Source organism: Pongo abelii, chromosome 10, assembly GCF_028885655.2.
Source record: "Pongo abelii isolate AG06213 chromosome 10, NHGRI_mPonAbe1-v2.0_pri, whole genome shotgun sequence".
NCBI lineage: Eukaryota > Metazoa > Chordata > Mammalia > Primates > Hominidae > Pongo > Pongo abelii.
The window spans coordinates 108,618,837-108,625,158 of record NC_071995.2 but is presented as its reverse complement, the minus strand read 5'-3'; the positions used below and the strand labels follow the sequence as shown (position 1 = coordinate 108,625,158).

The window sequence follows — 6,322 nt, the reverse complement described above, 5'->3', positions numbered from 1 at the left end:
TATTTACCCCTGAACCATCTCTATGGGCCATACCCGAGGCTAGGGACCTCCTTCAACGCCTCAGAGGGAATTGTCTGCTGAATGAATGAATGAGCAAACACCTGGAGGACTGGGCCGGGACGCCCATGAACAGACTAGGACACAGTCCCAGGGCGGCCCGAAATCACGGAGCAAGATCGAATCGCAGCCGATTCCAACCAGAGCCCTCTCCAAAGACAGTCTGCCGCTCTATCCAGGGATCGCGACACCCATTTTCCAGGTGAGGAAACTGAGGCCCTGGCCCAGCACCTCCCCCGCAGGGGAGGCCTTCGCTGGGCGGGCGGGGTGCGAGCAGGGGCCGCCCCTTCTGGGGCCTGCGCTCGGCGGGGTCCGCGGGCCGGCGGGTGGGCGGGGAGCAGGCCGGGGGCGGCGCGCGGCTGGAATCTGAGCCGGCGGAGGAGGGACCCGCGGGCGGACGGGCGCCGGGCGGGCCGGCCGGGATTCAGGAAGCGAGGAGCTCCCGGCCGCCGGCGCCCAGCCGTCCCGGAGGTGAGTGGGGCCCGGGCCCGGGAGGGGCGGCCCAGCCGAGGTCCCCTCGCGCCCCTGGGGACATCTCCGTGGCCTGTCCGGCTCCGGGAGGTCCCAAGGCTCCAAAGTGCGGGCCGGGGGCGCGGGAGACGGAAGGCGCGAGGTTCCGCAGGCGCCAGCCTCTCCGCTAAGTGCCCTTGGGCCGGACACCGGCTCTCTGGGCCTCGGTTTTACCACCTGTGAAATGGGCACCAAAGTGGGGCCTGGGGTGGCAGGTCTGGGGGGAGGGCGGTTCGGTTCCCTGAGACCCCAAGCCAGGGAACCAAAGGCCCGGAGCCTTGCAGCCCACCTTAGGAGATTTGGAAGGGGGATTTCGGGGGACCTAAGGTTTGCCCTTGGCCTCTGAGCATGTCGGAGGGAATTTGGAGTCTGGAGCTTCCAAAGGCTTCTTCTTGGTTACTGAGTCCCGGAGAGACGGCTGTTTCCTCCAAGAGGCATGAAAATCTTTAACCTCTAGTTCTGCCCTGGACTCTCAGGACGTCCCGGGGGCGGGTGGCGGGGGTGGGGGTGGGGGAGAGAGAGACTCCCACACTCCCCGCTTGCCTGGAAACACCAACCACGGACCATTCATCCAGCCACCCACTGCTCCAGCCTGCCCCAGCTGTTCCCTCTGTCTGTCCTCTCTGTTTTGCAGATGGGGAAACTGAGGCTTAGGTCGGGGATCTAGACAATTGGGATTTAAACCCAGGGGCTGTCCAGCCCCAAAGCCTTTCCCACCACACCAGGTGGCCTGTCCTGGGGCCAGCTCTGCACACACGGCCTGGCGCCGCCGGGGTGCTTGGGAAGTGGCAGGGCAGAGGTGGGCCCTGTGGCTGTTCTGGCTCAGCTTCTAAAACAAGGGCCTCTGCTGGGGGCAGGGGGGCCGTGAACCCCTGAAATGCTAGGCAGATACCCTGTGGGAACTTTGTTCTGGGATGCTAAGAACCGCTTGAGGATTTAAGCTTTGCCACTCTGGCTCCAGAGCAAGGGCAGAGGGTAAGTCGGGACTCCCCGGGCTCCTGAGGAGGGTGACGAGGTGGGCTTTTGGGGGAACATGGGTAGAAAGGTCAGGCCTGGGTCATCTGCAGGGCTAAGAGTGGGCCTGTGTGGGGCCTGGGGTGTGCTCTGTAGTCCCCTGCTGTGTGACCTTGGCCTGGTCCCTTAGCTGTCTGAGCCGTTGTGTTCTCTCCTCTGTAATACTGAGGTGCCTGAGGGCAAGCCCCTAGGGCTGTCGTGAGGACCGATGACCTTCCAGGAACCTGGCACAGCCACTGTTGGTTGCCATCATTGTTTCACCAGTTGTTGTTGCCCCAAACATTTTCTTAACAAAGAGGGTGAAAAAAGTCAATTGGCCATTTCCACATTTCTCTAGTTCATTCTGTTTGAAGAACCATGGGAACCAGAAAGGCTGGACACCCACCTTGATTGGTGAATTGCAGGGGGAAGGGGTCCCAGACACAAATGGCAAATGGCAGTCATAGTTCAGGGCGGTTCACTTTGTAAGATCAAGGTGGGGCTGTTTTGAAATGGAGGTAACCAGGGAATGGTTGCCTGAACAAAAAGGGTGTGATGCCCCCAGGAGGGATGTTTCACATGAGCTCCTGTGAGGATGGCTGGGATTCCCCAGGTGAAACCCAGACACCTTGTATCTGGGGAAGGGGCTGTGGAGGTTCTTCCTGCCTCATCCGGTGCCACCTGGGCCTCTGCCACTTACTCCCTTCTCCAGCAAATGCTCTCTGCAAGCTCACCCGTGCCAGCTCTGGGCTGGGCACTGGAGCACTGAGATGCTTCCAATCCCAGCTTTGCTGTAGCCTGAGGGGTGTGAAGGCAAGAAGGATTTTCCCTTGTGGCCCCCCGGGGAGAAGCTCCCACACCTGACTTGTGGGCATCTAGCAAGGTGTGCGTGGATGGCCAACGCTTTGTAAATGTATGCTGTGGAATGGATGGGGTCGGGGAGAATGCCGTAGGGTAGGAGGACTGGCCCAGGAAGGACCCACGAGGGCTTGGTCAAGGTGGTGTTTGAGCCGCACCTTAAAGAATAAACGCAGAAGTAGAGGAAAGAGTATTCAGGCAAAGAGAATGGCACTAGCAGAGATATGACTTTTACCTGTTACCAGGTGGCTACACCTGGGGTTTATAGAGCAGAGAAATAGTTCTGTTTGTCTGGAGTTTGTGACGTGACTGGAAAGGGTGAGGGATCAGACAGGCAGGGGCTAAATCAGATCCAGAGGCCCAGAAGTCCTGCCTGGGAGTGACACGGTTGTTTGTGTGTTCTAGAAAGGTCCCCCGGCTGCAGAGTGGGAAAGATTGGAGGAGCTGAGACAGAGGCCGGCCTCAAGGCTGGGGAAGTCATCCAAGCTCTGAGTGGAGAGGGGCAGCTGGAAGGAGATGTAGGAGGGAAGGAAACACACAAGACTGAGCCTCATGTGCCTGGCACATAGTAGGTGCTCAGTCAGTATCTATGGCATGGTTGTCTGAACAAATACTTTTGAGATGGTCAAAGTCCTTTGAGTTCCTTCCTCTGTTCCTAGGGGGATAGGGTCCACATGAAGTGGGCGTCTCTACTCCAGGCAGGCCCTTGACCCTGCTGTCTGCCTCACGTTCCCCCATTTGACTTTGGGAAAGACACTCCAGTCTGTTCTCCAAATTATAGGGACCCGGGTAACAGCTCCTCTTGTCACAGATAGGGTCTGAGGAGCCAAGATAACATTTATTTCATGCCAGTGGGCCCTCTGGAATGCTCCACATCTCCAATTTGGAGCAGAATTCACCTGTTAAAGATTAATTCCGATCTCTTGAGATAAGTGGCTGCTGTTCTGAACTCTGGGTACAAGGTTCTGTCTGGCTTTAGCCAACCCTGGGTTGCATTAACAATTATTATGATGGTGGCAGGCCTTTATTGAGCGCTTACTGTATGCCAAGCACTGAGTCAAGCACCCTCAGCACATTTGGATACAAAACTATTTTTGTCTCTATTTTTCAGAGGGCAGAATGAGGTCTAGAGGGTGAAATCGCTTGCCTGGGTTCTCTCAGCTGAGAAGGGGCAGAGCTGGGACCTGAATCCCATTTGTGTGATTGCAAATCCATCCCTTCACCTGTAAGGTGGCCCGTCCCCATTTGTCTGGACCCTCATTGGGGTGCCTGGGGTCATGGGGGAGCTACTCTGCAGTCCAGAGATAGGAACCTGAATTGGCCGGGTGCAGTGGCCCACACCTGTAATCCCAACACTTTGGGAGGCCGAGGCGGGTGGATCGGTCGAGCCCGTGAATTTGAGACCAGCCTGGGCAACATGGTGAAACTCCATCTCTAGAAAAAATACAAAAATTAGCTGAACATGGTAGCACGCACCTGTAGTGCCAGTTACTTGAGAGGCTGAGGTGGGAGGATCACTTAAGCCCAGGAGTCAGAGGTTGCAGTGAACTGCGATTATGCCACTGCACTCCAGAGCGAGAGATCCTGTCTCAAAACAAACAAAGAACCTGAATTGCAGACAGGCCTGGGCTTAAACTGCATCTGCATGTTTAAGACAGGCCTGCTATTCCCCCCTGGAGGAGCTCAGGGAAGCCACCTGGCCTCTCTGGGCTTCCATTTCCTCCTCTGTCAAAGGGACTCTCATCCCACTTTGCAGGGATGATCCAAGGCACGTGGATGGGGCTCTGAAGCACAGAAGCACAGCTCTTCTGCCTCAGCCTGTGTCAGCTCCCCTTGTCCCCAAGCCCATTCCAGGGCATGTTTTCTTCCAGCTTATCCCCCAGACATCCTCAGAGAGCCCCTCCATGCCAGGTGGGTGGGTGGAAGGTATTGAGGGCAAAGCTAGACTTGTATTTAGGCAAATAATGATATGTTTTCAGCAATGAAATATTTATGAGCATTGACTGAGTGCCAGGAGCCGTCAACTTTTTTTACTTTCCTGATTTAATGCTTAAAAACTAGGGCTGGAGCCCAGCTGCCCCGGTTCAAATCCTAGCTTCTAATAAGTTCCATTATTCCTTTGGCCTCAGTTTCCTCATCTGGACAACGTGGATAAGGTAATGCCTGCCTTGCTGGGAGGTTGTGGACAGTCTTCAGCACAACCTTGAGTGTTTAGTTTAAAACCAGCATCTATTGCCTGATGTTCACTTTTTATTTTTATTTATTATTTTTAGAGACAGGGTCTCAGTCTGTCGCTCAGGCTGGAATGCAGTGGTGTGATCATAGCTCACAGCAGCCTCGAACTCCTGGGCTCAAGTGATCCTCCTACTTCAGCCTCCCAAGTAGTTGGGACACACTCAGCTAATTAAAAAAAGGTTTCTTTCAGAGACGGGGTCTCACTATGTTGCCCAGGTTGGTCTGGAATTCCAGAGCTCAAGTAATCCTCCTGCCTTGGCCTCCCAAAGTGCTCAGATTACAGGCGTGAGGGCTGATGTTCATTTTGATGGTGTCATAGCTTCCCAACTGCCGGGGGTGGGCAGGGGCAGGAATGCTGAGCCCCATTTTTCAGTTGAGGAAATCGAGACTCAGAGAGGAAGCAATTTACCCAGGGATGCCCAGCTGGCTCATGGCAGAGCTGGAGCCGGAAGCCAGATCTGAGTGACACTGGTGTCCTTGGGTCCATGAAAAGCCCAGTGGCCAGCTTAGCTTCTTACATGGAAAGCCACGGTAGGTTCACCCACCTTGGCGTCTGAGCCACCTTAGCTTACCTCCCAGCTCCGCCAGTTGCTGCTCTGTGACCTCAGGAAGTGGCTTAACCTCTCTGTTCCTGGGCTTTGCTGAGGTCAGAGCTCTGCCAACTTGAGGAGGGATTTGGGTTATTCTGGCTGCTGCTCTTGTCCTGGCCTGGGCTTCTTTGGCCTCGGGTGCGCTTGCATCCCATGAGCTGGCACCCCAGTGGCTGGACAGGAATGAGGAAGGGACAGGGCGTCACTTTCGATGCGACTCTTCCCACTCCTAGCCCCTTCCTGACCATTGGTTTCCCCTTTCTGCCCCGAGCCCTGGCCACTGCTGGCTGTGTGACCCCAAGGAGGTCACATCACTTCTCTGAGCACGTTTCCTCATCGGTGAGGGAGGATCATACGAGACCACGCCAGGCGCACAGGAAGCCCTTGCCGGTCTCCAGATGAGGTCAGGGCATTGGAAAGGCCACAGAAGGAGGCGGGGTCTCAGGGGACAGACAGGCGGGCCATTGACCAAACGGGAATATCCTTCTATTTCTTTGGTTAGTGAGTAACAGCTGCCCCTCCTGTCCACCCACCCTACTCCTTGAACAAAGAGCTCCTCAGTCTCACCGGGCACCCGCTTTCCCCTGAGGGTGGAGTGGCCTGGGTTCCACCCGGGTGACCGAGCGGGCTGGCCATCTTCTGGGACCATTCCCTGTGTGTTTGTGTATGTGTGTATGTGTGTGTATATTGATGTGCATGTGTATGTGTGTATGTGTGTGTATGTGTATGTGTGTATATGTATGTCTATATGTGTATGTGTATGTATGTGTATATATGTGTATGTGTGTATATGTATGACTATATGTTTATGTATGTGTGTATATATGTGTGTATGTGTGTATATGTATGTCTGTGTGTATGTGTGTGCATATGTGTATGTATATACGTGTGTATGTGTGTATGTGAATGTCTACGTGTGCATGTGTGTATGTGTGTGTATGTTTGTGTGTATATATATGTATGTGTTTTTATTGTGTGTACGTATGTATATATGCGTGTAATGTGTATATGTATTTGTGTGTATTTTGTGTGTGTGTGTTTATGGAGGGGGGGTTCCATGGGCTTTGGGCTGAGACCCC

General features: G+C 54.8%; 1 protein-coding gene across 2 annotated transcripts in view; it reads left to right on the top strand.

Moving 5' to 3' along the window:
• The first annotated feature begins 445 nt into the window (after nt 1-445).
• Nucleotides 446-6,322, top strand: part of TRPV4 (transient receptor potential cation channel subfamily V member 4) — a 50,962-nt gene continuing 45,085 nt past the window's right edge. For both annotated transcript variants that reach the window (XM_063712251.1, XM_024257515.3), the window contains exon 1: nt 446-528. The gene's annotated coding sequence lies outside the window, so the exon portion shown is untranslated. The remainder of the gene's footprint in view (nt 529-6,322) is intronic.